This window comes from Apus apus, chromosome 9 (genome assembly GCF_020740795.1).
Source record: "Apus apus isolate bApuApu2 chromosome 9, bApuApu2.pri.cur, whole genome shotgun sequence".
NCBI lineage: Eukaryota > Metazoa > Chordata > Aves > Apodiformes > Apodidae > Apus > Apus apus.
The window spans coordinates 6,568,413-6,585,180 of record NC_067290.1 but is presented as its reverse complement, the minus strand read 5'-3'; the positions used below and the strand labels follow the sequence as shown (position 1 = coordinate 6,585,180).

General features: G+C 46.4%; 1 long non-coding RNA gene across 1 annotated transcript in view; it reads left to right on the top strand.

The window, feature by feature from the left end:
* LOC127388335 (uncharacterized) overlaps window positions 1–16,768 on the top strand; it is a 40,065-nt gene that overhangs the window by 5,820 nt on the left and 17,477 nt on the right. Inside the window, exon 4 of the long non-coding RNA XR_007890359.1 lies at window positions 14,920–15,142. This is a non-coding gene — a long non-coding RNA (uncharacterized LOC127388335). The remainder of the gene's footprint in view (window positions 1–14,919; window positions 15,143–16,768) is intronic.

Sequence of the window (16,768 nt, the reverse complement as noted above, 5' to 3'; positions counted from 1 at the left end):
TTTTTCCTTAGAAGCCAACAGCATGTTTCCAACAAGGTGAGACTACATAAGAAAATGCTGCACTCTGGCCCATGCCTGTAGAGCTCTTTGGTAACATGACTTCTGAAGCCCTTTATATGCCTTCCTAGAACAAAGCTCTGGTTTCCTTTCTGATCTCCTGAGAGAGCCTAAGGGCTTGCAGGGCCACTTGCAGCATGTGCAATACAGGGTTTGTACTGAGTACAGAAACTTGAGAGCCTGATTTCATGCAGCTTCGCATGCTTTAATCCTGCTCTCATGGTAGTTCTCTCTTGGGGATGGCTAAGTGTCCATACTGGCCAGTGCATCATGGAGAAAGTGCCTCTGTACAGAACCCTGGGAGTAATCCCGGGAAAAATGGTTGCTAAGAAAAAAATGTAATTGTCAGTGTGCGTGTCATTTCCATCAAAAGTGCTTCCCAATTAATTGGTTCAAAGTGATTGTTGCTGGTAACCTTCCTCTTTTAATCACTGTTGTCATGTATTTATATAGAGCTTAGTGATGAAACCACTTAGAAACAAGTGTGAAAATATGTATTTTGCAAATTCAATTACTGTTCACCAGCTAAAAAGGAAAAGAAAGGAGGATGCTGACTCTGGTAGAAACAGGGTCTGTAAAGGAATTTTTCCAGGAGCTATCAGCACCAGCTCTTGGGAATGTGTGGGGCAATGAGATTCAATTCAATTTGGTGGAGTTTGGCTGCAATTTCTCTGTGCTGCCAGCCTGGGAAGAGATATTTCCATAGCAAAGGTTGTCTTTGTAAAGCCTCTTGGAACAGTGTGTGCATGCATCCTGTTCTGAAACAGCAGTTTGTTTCTCAATTACTTTTATGTTCATATATGGGATTGGAAATTATACAGTTCCTTTGACGCCTTAAGTCATTATCTTATTACTAAATGTTTCAGAACTTGAGGTTTGTTGTTTTTTTTTTCTGTGACCAAAAATTGGCAGTATATTGGCCCCACTGCAAAGATGCTGTGAGCCAGGCTTTGCTATGGGCTTGTTTTGATGAGCGTTAGTACACAATTTTAGCATTTTTATCAGTGTTTTGCCAATGCTAGAATTGAGTTTGCAGGCAAAAGAACACAGCCCTGTTCTCTTTTTGAACAAGGACTATGCTGGCTCCCTGTGCAGGCAACCCCAGAAAGCAGTCTTGAAACTTCCAAGATGTTGTTGATGCTGGCAACAACACCCAGAGGTAAAGCAATACGAGCAGCATTGCTTCATTTAATGGTGTGAGATCCTCACAATGTGATTCAGTTTATATTAATCTAGAGATATGAATCTTTAAATACTGAAAGAGCATACAGTGTACAAGCATTGTAGATGTTTTTCTATGCTATCATAACCATGGATTCATCTGCTTGTCCTTATGTTAGCAATTTAATTTTAATCCAGGGCAACAATGAAAAAGTGCATTATTGAGGAAAACCAAACTCTTCACAGCCCATGTTCCTGATATATTTAAGGAATTGAGTTGCATTTTCTGTTGACAACAACAGACTATCTTTAGGTTTTCTGTGAACACCTATGAACAATAAAAATAGGCTTGCTAATGTACTGTCAGTAAGAGGAAAATAGACTATTTGTACTCAGGGGCAGGTCTGGCTGCCCATCTGTGGCACCTTTACTCTGCAATTTCCTGTGATGAACTTGAGCAGCTCCTGGGGCCTGGGAAAGCACTTCTGCACGTGTCCCATCCTCTCCAAGGAATGGAGGCACAGTCCCCAGTCTGTTCAGGCACAGGCTTCCACAACAAAACTCTAGCCACAGATTTGTTCAAAACTGGAAACAATCCAATATCTAAAGATATTTGGATTGGTGAGTAGACTTGAGAACATGCTCAAGAGTGTTGTAACAGCAGAAAAAATTGGGTTATATATATTAATTTAATATCTTTATTATATGTACAGTACTAAAAAATCCTATAAGATGGAGAACAGTATGAGATTTATTTCCCTTATTTTTTTTTTTTTTCTAAACTCTTGCAAAGACTCTTCCAATTTTGAGCTTTATTAAAAAAAGAATCTGAGGGGAAATGTGTACCATTCTTTATTAAGCTTCATAGGATGTATTTCTAAGAGCTGCTAACACTCCTCCCACATGCACCTTCCCTCATGTGAGATAAATTAAGAATGTCACTATCTTTAATGCCAGGAGTATTTCCATCTTCCACTGCAAATATGCAGTGATGTGTCTAGAATAGCACTGTCAGGAAAAGAAATCTTCACATGAACAGAATTTAGCTATTTTCTACATGCACTTAGTATTTTATCCACAGGGATATTTTCTTCAGTGGGATCATGTTGGCTGCAGTTAAATGGAGAAAGAGAACTCTTGTTTCTTTATATCTAACCTGTTCTGAGTCCTGCCCCTAGGCCAGTCTCTCCCTGACAGCCCATGCCCAGAGCCTTGTAAAGCTGTAGGAGATGTTAACTGAAGGGCATTGCTCTTGCTGATGGCATGGGGGCTGCTGGGGAACGGCTCTGACTCCTGCTGGTGGAGCTGAGCTTCACCTCCTGGATCTCTGCAAAACTGCCAGCTCCAGTGGGGAAGCAGGCGGGAGTGTAGACTTGGGAACTAATCTCCTGTCTGTGCTTCTGCCTCTGTGACTAATTGCTCTGAAATTTGCACATGTAATAGCTTTCGCTTTTCCTAATACCTCTTACTAGGTTAGCATTTAAAAAGGCTGTATTTTCTTGTCGTTAAAAGCGCCAGACGCAAATGGGGAAGCAGACAGATAGGCATGGCTTCATAACTCAGATAGAGCCACAGATTCCAGGGAGTGTGGTCAGGCCCCAAGGAGTACCTGATCCCATGTCCAGTGTGCAGTACAGCAGCAAAAAATGCACCCACTGCACCACTCCTCTGTGGGAACATACAAATTAGAAATTTCAAGGGTTGCTGAACACTGTGAATTTCCACTGTGGATCAGCACAAAGTTACTTGGCACCAGAGGTTCTGTAACTGGGATTACGTTGGGGAAGTTCATATTGTGCAATGGCCCTAAAATGCACCCTTCCTCCCCTGCTGTGCAGATTCAGTGCAATGCTGTTTAGTATAAAGCAGGCAGGATACTAGTTGAGTGGAGCAGGTCTTCTGTCTCTTGTTGCCTTTTCGTTATTCATTTACGATCGTTTCCTTTGCAATTTATCTTCGGCATAAATAATAATTCAACCAGAGGACAGAGGTGTGATGGTGTGAATGTGAAGAAAAACTTCATGTCCCTGAAAGTTACAAAGCTGGCCAGGACTGGCAGAGTCTGAGGAAACGTGGTCCATTGCAAATGCTTGCAGGAGTGCAGGAAAGTGTTAACATGCAAGCACTACTCTTAAGTGGTCAGAACTTAGTGATTAAAGTGCTCTTGCTGTGTGATCTTGGGCCTCTTGCCCTTTCTATTCCTTAATTAATTTCCTCTATCATTTATGTATTAATAAAAACAAATTACCTGCTTCATGGGAGGTGAGAGGTTTTATTCATTTATGTTTGCAAACGGGTTTGAGATTCAGGGAAGGAAGGAAGAGGCTACAGAAGTGAGACAGCTGCATGTAGTGCATGAATGATATATGACAAGGTTTTATTATTTGGCAGTTTGATAATTGGGCATAGGAGTAAGTCTTTTTCCTTTTCTGCTGTCTAAGTTTCCTTTTCTGACATTGTCAAGAAAGGCAAAGCTTTTGCTTCTAATGTGGTATGTAAGTGAATGGAAGTATGGGCACTTTGATTTTGTATTGATCAGAACCTTTGTTTCAGCCTTTATTTTGTGAGCATTTGTGGAGAAGGGCATTGCCCAGTGAGCGTGGAGTCATCTGCCAGCAGGTCATCCGTTTGAAAACTGATACTGTGTCCTATCCTTATGGAACAGTCATGGATTTATCTCCTGGAATGATGTTCTGCTCTCTGCTATAACCAGTAGGGTGGCAGCTGCAGAGGTTATAGTGTGTGGGACAGAGGTGTACAGAAGGGAAGTTTCCAGGTAGAGATGTAGCGTTGGTTATTCTCTACTGTCACAACTTGCATCTTGCAAGAGTCAGATTTTTAATGTCTTCCTCTGAAAACAAACCTGACCAAGGTTTAGAAAACCAACATGCAGTACTGCTGGTCAATGGCTGCCTACATATTGCCAGTAGCTTTGTCAGTGGAGCTCAGCAAAGGCCAATGAATGCCCAGGAAAGGCAGAAATGAGCTGTCAGTGGATCCTCTCGACATCTTTTCTCCTGGTGAGTAATGCGAACAAACAGGACATTCCTTCCTACCTGCAAAAACCAGTCTCAGCGTGGAAGAAACATTAAAAGCCAGCATCTCTTCTCTTGTAATGTCTAATAGCAAAGTCTAATTCTGGATTTTCAAAGCTATTCCCCGTAAGGTTATCCTGTGATATGGAGCATGCTTGTGCACAGGCGGCGGTGTGAGAGCAGCTCAGAGCACTTCAGTATGCAGCAAGCTCCTCGGCTGGGGTTCCCCTTGGAGTTGCTCAGCAGGCACTAAGGATGTGTCATCCTTTGAGTCATCTCTTTCTTTTAAAGCAGCATTCCTCCATGAAAGCTGTTTTGGTTTTGACTTCAAAACCTTTATACAGAACACCCTATTTCACAATCCTTCGACACCAGTTTTGGAGGGTGAGGAGGTGGGGGGTGAGGAGATGAGAGCTGCCTTTGGGGCTACACTTGCCTTCACCCCTTGTGTATGTCATGCCTTTTTCATCAGCAGTTTTCTTTGTGCCCGTCCACAGTTTTCTTCTCTCAGGGGTTTTTAGAAATGGTCATGCCCTCTTGGACTGAGCCGTGTGGGGTGGGGAGTTTAAATTGCTCTTAGGTGCTTGCAGATTGTCTCTGTTAAATCCCTCCTCAGATGCCTCTCACCCATCTCCCATCTCTGATCAGAGCTCAGGTGTCCTGTTCTTCTGTCCCTCTTGAATCCTCAGGATTTATGGTTCTCTTGTGCTCGTGACTTAAATTCACCTTGCAGAAACCTTTATGGGGCAGGGAGAAGGGGAAATGTCTCCCTTTGCAGAGTGAGAATAGCCCCAGTCTTGCCATGGCAGCCTCCCTTCATGTTGGGGGGAGATTGCAATGCTGTAGGGTGCTCTCCTAGCCTCTGGCGTTGAAACCCTCCCCAAGGCTTCTGCAGACATACAGCCTGGCTCCCTGGTGGCCGTAGGAGCCTCATGCTCCTCCCCTGAGCTCTCAGGGCTGAATCCCCAGGGAGCCCAAAGTGGTGGCCTCTGGTCACCCAGCCCTTCAGAGCCAAGGTCTGGTTAACAAGTGTGTAAAGCCCTCCCACTGATAAGGCCACCTGTCCTGTTCCGGAAATGTTGAGCTAATTGCCCAAAAGGTGAAGCTCCAGAGCAGCAACGATTGATTCAGCCTCAGGCCTGGCATAGCAGAGAGCAAAAAACGGAAGACAAGGCATGTGGTTACAGACCCTTAATCCAGCTAAAGTACCATGATGCCTGACCTCATTAGAGAAAAGCCACAAAACACATCTCCCTGGATGGTTCCTTGCTGTGTCCACTGAAATCCTGGGAGCTTGGCCAGTCAGCCAGGTATCCCTCCTTCTCCTACAGAGTGCTGTGTTTTCCTCTCTGCCTTGGAGACACTCATAGACCCAGAATGAATTCCTATAGCTCACGGGGAGGGAAAATCTATGACTTTCTAATTAGTACATAGATGTGATTGCAGCCACAATAAGAAAAGCTGATCCAGGGCTTTTAGGGTAATGGAGTAGGGCAAACAAGCAAGGCACATGTAGGGTCTTATCAGGGACCTGGAGAATTTGTAAGCTGGTCACCAGTGTTTCCCTTAGATACTAATTTTATAGGGCAGGTTATGTACAGCCATGGCATGGCTGTAGGGCTGCCAACCCATCATCTGGGGTCCCTCTCCCAGCAAGTCTGGTCCACTTGAGAGCATAAGTTCAGGCTGCACATAGAGTGGGATGGACTTTACATGAGGCAATGTCATGCCTTTGCTTTCAATGCCTATCAGCTTCCCTAGCATAGACAAGTCCCTGTTTCTAACAGCAGGCAGCTCTTGGTCCAGCCTGATTATTTGGATGCTGAGGTCTCTACAGTGGTATTTTAGTTTCATGTGTGGGAAAGGGGGACGAACACTGGCATTTTGATACATACGGCTTAGTTCTTTGCAGTGGTTGTCTGCAACCCATGGCTCAGGGATGAACCAGTCCTACCAGGTGGCTTGATCTCTACCTCTTCAGTGGAGGGAGCAGAGTGCTGTGTCCCAGCACCTTCTTCTTTCTCTCGCCCTTCTCAGTCCAGCACAGGCAGGTGGTCCTGGCAACGCAGAGTAATCTTCTCTCTCACAGCTGCACTGCAGGCAGGGGATCTGGGGGACGAGGATGCGGCTGGCATTTGTGGAGCAGGGATGACTAATGTTTCCCTGTCACTAACACATCACCACTTGAATCAACCAGGAGCAGCTGGGTGCAAACCGTCTGAGCGGCGGCAGCGATTTGTCCCGGTCCTCAGAGCGGCGTGAGGCGCCTCAGCTCGGGGTGCAGCCTGCAGGGCCTGCGGGCCCGGGGTGCCATGTCCAGCCGCTCCCCCCGCACCCTTCCCTGCCCAGTGTCAGTATCAGCCTGTCAGAGGGAGGCCAGGGGAGGAGGTAGGAACGGCAGCTCAGCGGGCAGGGACGGATCGCGCTCTGGGGAATGATTGATTTACTTATTTAGGGCTCAGTTCAGCAAAGATTCAGGTCCATAAGGCTTAATAGGAGTTGGGGAGATGAGGCTGCTTGAGCAGCAGAGGAAACCCTCAAGTGCTTCAGGCCTTTCACAGTCATTATGGCACTTAACCAACTGCTCAGTGTCGAGGGCAGCCCTGCTGCCAGTGGGCAGCCCCTGGCCCTGGCACCAGGGCTGCGGGTGCTGGGGCAGCACGGAGAGGAGTTTTGGAAGTGCAGGCTTTAGCAGCTCTGGGCCCAGCCCAAGGCTCGCTGGGCAGATGCAGCCCCTCATTGCAGGGGATGCTCAGTTACTCTCTAGCTTTTCTTGCTGCCGTACACTGCAGGAAGGAAAGTTGCAGCATGGGCTTTGTGAAGGAGAAGGAACGTCCTGGAGAGCAAGGCCCTGGGACAGGATGGTCCTGGGACCATTGCCCATACCAAACTAATTTGGGAGACTTCTCTTGTGAAATGCCCGCTGGCGTGCCCTACCACTAATTGGAATAGAAAGACTCAAGCTGACACTGCACCCTGCAGACCTCTGGTGTGATGTAGCCCAACCCTATGCCCAGGCTTTACTATGCACCTTGTGGCGCCAGAGCTCGTGTCTGTCGTGGTCCAACTTGGTAGGAATTGCCAGGCTTAGTCAAACCAGTGACTCATGGACTCTGGAAGCCTGTCTCAGGGTGTGGGCAGCACCAGCTACTTCCAAGGGAGGTGTGAAAGGGCAATTTGATAGCCTGGGGGAAGTGTCACTTCCTGGCAGCAGTGTTTGCCCTGGAGCATCAGCCTTGTCTCAAATGAAAATACAGTGAAGTACAGCCATAGATCACAGAGAGTGTAAGGAAAAAGTCTAAAAAGTCTCCTTATTTAAAATGTTACCTGAGGAGGGCAGCCACTCCTCCTTACAGTGCATGTGGCTTTCCTGAAAACGGGTTAGAGCCATCTCCCTTCTCCTCTGGACAGGCCTTTGATGGACAGGAGCAGTTTTGATAGGGCTGCCTAGTTCTCTTGTGTGCATCTGCTTTACCAGGACTCCCTTTAGTTTAATTCCCTTCCCTGTGCCCATCACCACTGAACTTTCTGGGATGGTTTCTTGGCTGCAGCTGCCTATCTGAATACTCTATGACTTGGGGAGAAAAATGAAATATCTATTAGAAGTAACCAAATTGCTAATGGAGTCAGATGAAGTGTGATGTGTGTCACCTGAGGGCTGAGCACTGTGGATGAAGCACTCAACTACTTAAGAGAGGGATGCAAAGAGACCCTCACTGGAGGATGCTCTAGGTGCTTGCGAGAGGTATCTGCAGCCCTGCCTAGTGTCTTCTATCCCATTCATTGAGTGGGTAGTACATTAGAAAAATTAATAGGAATAGGTCAGTAAAGCTGGAAATTCAGGGTGTTATCTGCAAAATGCAGGTGGAAGAAATGTGTTCTCTTTTCAAGGCTTCCTACAGATTTAAGTGTCTTATGTCTTTCCTCCTAAAGTTAGTGCTTAAAAATAGGACTGAAGAAGGAATATAACATTTTTGCTGGTGTTAAGCTGGCAGCTAGTTAGTGCTGGCTAATTATGGTATAGGCCAAATAGCTCAGGAGAGACCTGCTTTATGAATGTGTAAAACGGCTGCTGCTCTCAGGAAGCAGGAAAATTGGGAATCTCTTGTCTCTTTTACTTCTCAGGTGGCACAGTGACCCGCAATGCCTTAGCTTAGGGTAATGAATCTCGTATCTGTGCTTATCCACCAGGTAACAGCAGGTCAAATGGGCTCCTAGTAGAGTTGGGGAAGCTTAAATGAGGACAAGCAGGTTCTCTAATGATCCCTGCTGCATTCTAGGAGGAGGTTCACCTGGGATAATGCTGTCCCCTGCTGAGTAACCATCATCATATTTTACTTCCAAATCTGCTTCTTGCACTTCTGTGGTTAAGAAGGATTTAAAGCTATTAGCAAAAGGTAGTGTGTTGTTTGGGAGAGGCTTGGCTCTGTGTTGCACATCCTTCTTGGTGCTGGTCTGAGCTCTGTGCTGCTGAAACATCCAAACACAGGGGGGTTTTATGACAGTGATGTCAACACAGGTGTGTCTGTTCATGGTCCACACTGGAGCTGCTAAACCTGTGTGCAGTTGTACCTTCTGCTCCCAACATCTGGGCATACAATGCTTCCAGTTCTGATGATGATCCTTAAAAAACAACAACAACAACAAACAAAGCCAACAAACAAACAAAACCGAACTAACCCAAACCAAATAAACAAAAATCCCAACAAAACAAAATTCCCCCAATGCAACTCATCAGCACAGATCTGCCAGACAACACAAATCCCCATGGCTGTGGGAGAGGCAGGCAGAGCTCATCTACATGGTCCTTACTGACTCCGCAGACTCCTCAGGCTTGATCTGGGCCAGCAGAGCAGCTCTTTTCACTGGTAGCATCTGTGGATGCCCCTTGTCTCCTGCTGGCCAGACACTGGGGAGAGGTGGTGGCACCCCATGGGCACAAGCAATTGCTGGTGTTGCCAGTTTGAGGGTCCACAAAGTACATTTGTGGTGCCCCAAGAAAATGTATCCCCCTTTCTGAAAACTATATGAGATGGAGCAGCACCTTCTGTTTATGCTCCCTCTTGCCAGGCTTTTTAACATTATTTATTTAGCAGCTTGAGGTGAGCTTTCCAGCAGGCAGCACCTTCTCTTTGAGCCACAGTCCATGCTGTCCCTCCCTGTGGCAGGTTGCCCACTTGCTGATGGTGTTTTGCTCACTGTTCAGCTGTTTTAAGGACCTGCTCACCAGCTAGACTTTGGAGAGGTTGATAATGTCTCTTTTGCATACAATGTCCTTGACAAGCCAGAAATCCGCCCATTCACTCTTTCGAGCAATTAAAAATGATGACACAGCCATCAACCCCCATGCAACCAGTTGGTGCAAGTGCTCTGTGATGGAAACTCCAGTCCTCAGTGAGTGAATTTGTCCATAGTTTGGCAGAGAGCAGCCCTGCCAACTTCCCAGGCCGACACTGCTTCGTTACTCAAACACAAACATCTCAAGCCAGCATCAGGCACCGAGAGCTGCGCCAAAGCTGAAAGCTGTTGTCATATAATGAAACAGTGTGTTGAGGTTTGCTCTTCTAATTGAGCAGCCAGGAACCCCGGCGGATGGCAGAGCTTATTTATTGATTGCTCTTCAGATCAGAAACTGGACGGCACCACAGGGAGCTAGTAAAGGAGGAAAACCATTTTAAATACACTGTAAATGTTCCTTTGTAGGATTAATGAGCAGGAAAGTAATGTGTGTTAACAGAATGCACAGAAAAGTAAAAACTGGTAAACTTGCAGGGCTTTTCCTTCCACAGGAGAATTCTGCTTCAGCAGAGATGGGGAAATACAGGCTGTAATAATTGTTGCTTTATTGCCAAGGCCTTACACTGGAAAAAAGAATCTATATTCTTACACTGAAGTTCTTGCAAAATTGGAAATTGTCAGAAAATACTGGGGGGAAAATACTTGGAAAAAAACCCAAATGTGGGGAGAGTCAGAGTCGGCAGATATGGAAACCCTGCCTGTTGGCTTCTTATCTCCCCAGGGCTACCTTGCAAAAGGCATGAGATGTGCTATGCTCTGTGTCCTGATTAGGTGGGAGGGATTCACCAAGCAGAATAACTGAAGGTGTCCAGAGGGACAGGCTGCCCAGCTCTGTAACAGCCATGGTGCCAGGAAGAACCCACTGAGTCACCTCTCACTGGTCAACATGTTCCCATCCTCAACAGCTGCTCTAGTCAATGAGAGAGAGCAGAGTGGGTTGTGATCTCCCATCTGCCTTTGGTCAGTGTTTGGGTCTTCAGCCAAAGGCTTTGTGTGGCTCTGGTGTGCTTTCCAAGTGCCTGGGAGGGGGGCTGAGACACTGATGCACAGATGTGCAATGAAATGATAAAAGCCTGTGCTTTTTATTTTAGGAACATGTGCTATTCCTGTGGTTTGCCCAACTCTTATAATTCTCCTAGCACCTGCAGCTTGACTGCAATTCAGTCCTGAGTTTTTTTTCCCTGCTTGATCAACTCATTTCTAGCTGACTGTCATATAGGAGATGTCCTCTCCAGCACAGGGGTTATCGTTGCTGTGGGCAGAAAGGGAGGTGCAGTTGCTCTGTGTCTCCCTTGGGCATCCTGTGATCCCAGCTGAAGGAGCCAGGTGACAGACACAGCTGGGGATTTGCATGTCTAAAGGAATTTTAGGAAGTCTAGTACCTTCATAGTGATCTGACTCCTGGTAGAATCATTTATTGAGGAAGTTAAGTAAACCAGGAATATGCTGGGATATTCCAGTGTAAGGTTCTGGTATGGCATGGGAAATGAACTCATCTGCAGAGCCTGTGTTGTTTAATGTCATCCCACCCTCTACTTCTCTCAGATATCCAGTCTGAAGTGTGAGCAGTGTGTGACAGTGGATGTTTTCCTGGTGTTTGTAGAGCCTGGAGATCTTGGGCTGTGGTTGAAAGGGGGCTGGATGATCTCTGATGGAGCTAGACCTGATCCTGAAGAACCATCACAAAGATCAATGAATTAGATGCTTAATTAGGTGCAGCCTCAGACTTTTGCCATCCTGTGATGTTTAAGGCAGGGTTGGCAGTGTCCTCTGGGAGACCTGTTAACAATGAAGAATGATTCTCAGAAGGAATTGCCGTAGAGACAGATGGTGATCTGTGGAGCCTGACTTTTAGATGATATTGTTGATGGACCTCCAGGGGGTCATAGCTGTTGGGAGCAGGGAGGTGGTCTAAGGAGGGTGTAAGATATACTTTATTATTATTTTTTTTTCCCCCTGCCATCTCTCTGAAGAATTATGATGGGTTGTGCTTTGGAGGATGAAGGATGAAGATGAGGCAGAATGGCTGGTGGTGAGCAATGTCCCTGACTCAGCTGCAGGCTGTCTCTGCCTTTCAGGGCAGATGCCAGCATCTGTGCACCGACTTTTGTGCCACCAGCTCTGGAAGATCCTGGTGCAGAGGGCTCTCTTAGGTCACATCCAGAGCCCTGGGTGCCTTCTAGTGCAGCCAAGCTTTTATTTTCCTTATTGAGAAGCCTCCTAAGCAGGCACAAGGGGGAGTTTGACTTACTGTGTGGAGACAAGCTATCAGAAAAAGTAATGGAAAGTTATTTTCAGTCGACTCTGCACTAGGCAACAGTTTTTAGTCTTCTTAAAAGCCAAAAACTAACTAGAAAAAAAAAAAAAAGTCCTCTGGCAGCAGAGATCCTGCTTTGGAGAGGTTTCTCTCTGGTTGCCTCAGCAAAACAAATATATTCAGGGCATATCTCACTCTGTGGGCAGGGTAACAAGCAAATAAAACCAGTCAGCCCATTTCCAGGTGGCTTTTGATGCCTTTTAGTGGCAACCTGGCTGGCAGGAGCGTGGCTGCTGCCCTGCTGAGAGCTGGAGAGCTGATGGGCTGGTGTAGCTCCCTGCTGATGCTGGTGTGGGTCTGCGTGTCCTCCAGGCACTAGGATGGCTTGAAATAATGTAGTCATTCAGTTTGGCAGAGGTGCTGAGGGCTCTCAGCTTGCTTGAGGGTTCAGGAGGTCTTAGTCTCAATCCTAAGCACTAAACCTTGGAAACCCAAGTGTTTAGAGGGCAAGCCTGCTGCCCTGGAAATGGGTGGCGAAGCCAGCATTGGTTCCAGAGGATGAGTGGGGTTATATTTGCCACTGGCTTGGATACATCTGGATCCAGGTGACAAAGGCTGGCTCCAGTATTTCCTATGTGTCTGTTTTGCAGGCAGAGTATTCGTCTGGTGAAGCCAAACTTTGAGGGTCAAATCCTCCACAGACAGAAGCAGATGCAGTTGTTAGTGCTTTTGGAAAAGCTGGGCTATTAATTATGAACGGAGTGTGTGTACTTGCCTGCTTCCAGGGGACACAGAGCATAAGGGTGTCTGCCTTTATACAGGCACACAATGAAATACAGCTATAGTTGAATGTTAATGCTCACAATCTGATTTTTGGCTGTCTTCCTGCATTTCTGTTTGCAGATGCGAGTGGTTTGTGTTTGCTTTTCTTTTGTTTGTTTGGTGGTTGTTTGTTTTTGTTTCTTTAAAAAGCCTGAAAGAACAAAGAGCCTGAGAGCCCTCAGTGTAAGATCTGAAAGCTCTCCTAATCAGACAGGAGGGGGGAGTAATTTAGAAACCAGCTAAGTAAAACTCAGGTGCCAATTAAAAACAAAACAACCTTCCACTGACATTCAGAGTGGCCTGTTGCTCCTGGAGAGGGAACAGCATCTGTGGAAGGCTTCCAATTCATATGTTTGAGAGTCACTTTTATTGACATTGACCTAATGGCTCAGGTTGTTTTGATTTGTTGTAATTATAATGGGACTTTGATTATTCCATCTCTGCGCACCATAGCAAAGTCAGGAAACTTCTGGCCAGTCTTCAGCAGCCTTTGCTTGCAATCCTGTGGTTATTTGATGGTTACTGGCAACACCAGCTATTTAGAGTTGCTAAGGAAAACATAAAGAAAGCCTGGGCAATTAATGTATATATATAATTTTACATAGTCAGAGCAAGGCAATATTTATGCTATTTGTGAACAACAAAGAACCCCAAATGTGTGGGAAGCTTGAAACCTTTTACTGCTCAGGCAGCTGTTTGACAACTTGTGAAGCAGCACTGAGGTAACATAGTCCTGTTGTCGGAGGATGAGCAGCTGCAGGGAGCAAGGGCAAACTGGACAGGGGCCTGTGGCCTCAGGAGAGGAAGGCTGGGAAAAGCCTGCTTGGGGTGATGCTGCTGGAGTGCAGGTAGGCTGCATGTGCCTGGAGCAGGAGCCTGCCCTTCTGTGCAACATCCCAGCATGGAGAGGGGGCTCTCAGCAGAAGGAGCTGGGGGTCAGGTAGGGCTCATTGACCCTGGGTGCAGGATGTGACTGTGCTGCCTGGGGACATGGTGTTTTGCACTTGCTTTTGTGGAGATGAGAATCGTTCAGGCAACCTCATTAATTGTGGTTTTAAGCAGAAAATTACTTTTCCAGAACTTGGTTTTGTGGATTCTTTTGCCCTCTGGTTTGATGAGTCTGTGTGTGTGATAGATCATGGAGGGAAAGGTGTGGGAATAGTGTGCCTGTGCAGCCAGGTTTTGATCCTTCCTGTCTGTTTTGCCTGTATGTGATACCCTTGTTTCTGATTTATTTTTTTTTTTAGTATTTTTACTTTGCATTCTTGCATTGATGATGTATATAATTTTATAATCAGAAGTGTCTAGAGTATTAATTATTATAAAACTATAGGAGAAAACTGGCTTTTGTGCTAACATTCCTATGCTAATGTACCAAAAATAATAATATTTAAATGTCACTAACATTAAAATACATTTATATTGGACCATTGAAATTCACCTTGATTTGTGTCAAGGGCTCAAAAACATCCTTTTTCTGAAATACAAGAAGTAAGATAAAAGCCTAAGGCTTCTAAAATGTCATCTCTTAAAAATAATCTGGATTTCCACTGGAGGCTGGTAGAGATGCAGCCAGCCTTTTAGTGATTGAGCTAAGCAACCCTGAAAATCAGGTTTATAGCACTTGTATCAACAGACTGGTTATTGAAGTTCAACTTCATTATCGTGGCAACTTGCTGCAAATACATGGTGGGGCAGTACTGAGAAGCTGAGGTTGAAGCATGGGCTGCCTTGAGGAGCTATAGAAAGTGAGGATGTGGGCAACAAAATCTGAAATGCTTTGCATTTGGCTGTGAAAAAGCTGGGATAATTTATTTATGGGCATTTCTAATCTGAATTCTCACTTTCAGTCTGTCTTTTTAAGGGTAAAGGACTTTTGCTGAGGGCAGTTACACACTGCTGTGTTGTGTGTTGCTGCAGAATGAAATGGTTCCTCAGGAAAGCACTTGGCCCCAGAGGCAAGACCCAAGTGTTTCTCTGCATTCCCATGGGTGAGCTGGATGTGTCTGGTGAGCTCCTGGTGTGTGGAAACCCCAGCCAGGCTGTTTGGGGATAGTTCACAGCCCTCCCTGGGAACGGCAGGACTGGGACATGGAGGGGCTGTGCTCTGCCTCCATCCATCTGTGAGCAGTTGGGTTTCTTCTGCTCTGCTCCTTTCTGAGCAGCAAAGTGGCAGAGAGCAGGGGCTGGGGCTGCCCTGGAAGGCTCAGGGGGCATCTGATGAGATACGTTGTATTTCCCAAATAATTTTCAGGTCACTGTGCTTTTAATTCCTCTTTGCATTTGTAGCTGATACAACAGCAGCTGCTGCCATCCCTGCCTGACTTCCAGAGATCTCCAGTTCTGGACTGGCGAGGCAGAAGGAGCCTCCAGTAGCACACACCAGTGATTTTTCCTGCATGACCTCCCCTTTCCCCACCGGTCCTCAAACCCAGATGCTCTGGTGGAGTTCAGTCCCACAGAGGTCCAATCTAAAGAGCTGAAGTGACAGTGAAATCTGCCGCATCCTCAGGTAACTTGTTCCAGCAGTTAATTAATTACCTTAACTGTTCTGCACCAAGAACAATTTTATTTCTCTGTAAAAATGCCTTTGTTTTCCAGCCACTGGATCTCAAGACGCCTTTGTCTGTCAGATTAAAGAGCCTCATCTTATTACTCCTCTCTCTGCGTAGGTACTTGCTGACCACTCTCAAGTCACCTCTTAACCCTCCCAGGGACAGACTAAATGGATTGAATGTCTTTAGTTCCCTGCTGTAAAAGAGGTTTATCAACCTTTCATTCTTCTTGCTTCTGCCTGCTGAAACCCCTCCAATTTGTTCTCGTCCTCATTTCCAGCCAGATGCAGCAGGGGCTTGTGCAGCCATTCACGTCTTCTGCCACAGCTGAAGAGCTGCTGGCCATCCACTGAGCTTTGCCCTGCTTGGTTGCAGCCCAGGGCTGAATTTGTCCTCAGCTGCTGCCATGTCCAGGGTCAGGCTGAGCCCTTAGTCCCTCTGCAGTGTCCCCATGAGAATGGAATGGGGGGTGCATGGAGAAGCCAGTCCCAAGCTCAGGATCAGCCTGTCGTGGCCCAAGGGGGTTTTGTGCCTCTAACTTGCCATCTGTCATGGCTATGCAAGAAGGAAAGGAAGGTCCTGAGAGAGGCAGCTGTGCTGGGAAGGAGGGATGGGGAAGCTCGGCTGTGTTTGGAGTCTACTCACACAAAAGTTCACCAGCTCCAAGTGAGTGTAATTACAGAGACAAAGTAGGAGCAGCCTGAAAATCACAGGGATGGCACAACTTCCAACCGAGGAGAAAAAGGCCTTCACGAGGTCTGGAGCCGGCGTCCTCGGCGCAGGGGCCGTGGGGGTGCTCAGCCACTCCACTGCTGGCTAGAAATGAGAAATTTCAAGGGCTATTGAGCACTCTGTGAATTTTCACAGTGGCTCAGCGCAAAGTTATTTAGCACAGGTGTTTTGGTAATTGTGATGCATTGGGAAAATTCACAGTGCTCAATGGCCCTCAAACTTCCACCTGCTTGGTGTGGTGGTTGAGTATTAGTGCAGTGGATTATAAGATAAAATATGCAGGAGAGACTTGCTGGCTGCAGGACTTTTTCTGGCACTGGTTATATTTCTTTGTTATTCTATGATCAGTTTGTTTATTTGATGTATATTAGAAGGACAGAAAGTTTTGCACATAGCAAACTTGACAGGCCCACGTCTCTTTGCTGCCTGGGAGACAGCACCATGGAGAGGAAAGGGATCTCCAAACCACGTCCCTGGCTGAGCTCAGTGGCATCCCACAGCTCTGGTTCTGAGGCTGCATCACTTCCAAAAATATCCAACTGTGAGCCATGGGAGGGGGGAAAAGGAGCAAGAGGGGGCTTTTCCTGTGCTTCTCTTCATGTGTGTGGCTTCAGGGAGCCTGCAAGTCCTGGGTAGAATTTTCCTTTAATTATCACTTTCCAAGCCACCTCTGCTCCCTTGCTGACTGTGCCAGGAGGGGCCCTTTGGGAAGGACGCTCTATCTGTCCTTTCATGCACAAATGAATTGATTAGGCATCTTTGCAAGGATGTGATGTGGGCAAGTACAAAGAGAAAGCTTTAATTTTTCCTTTTAATTCAGTGTCAGTCCTGACAGTGGAATACCATGGCAA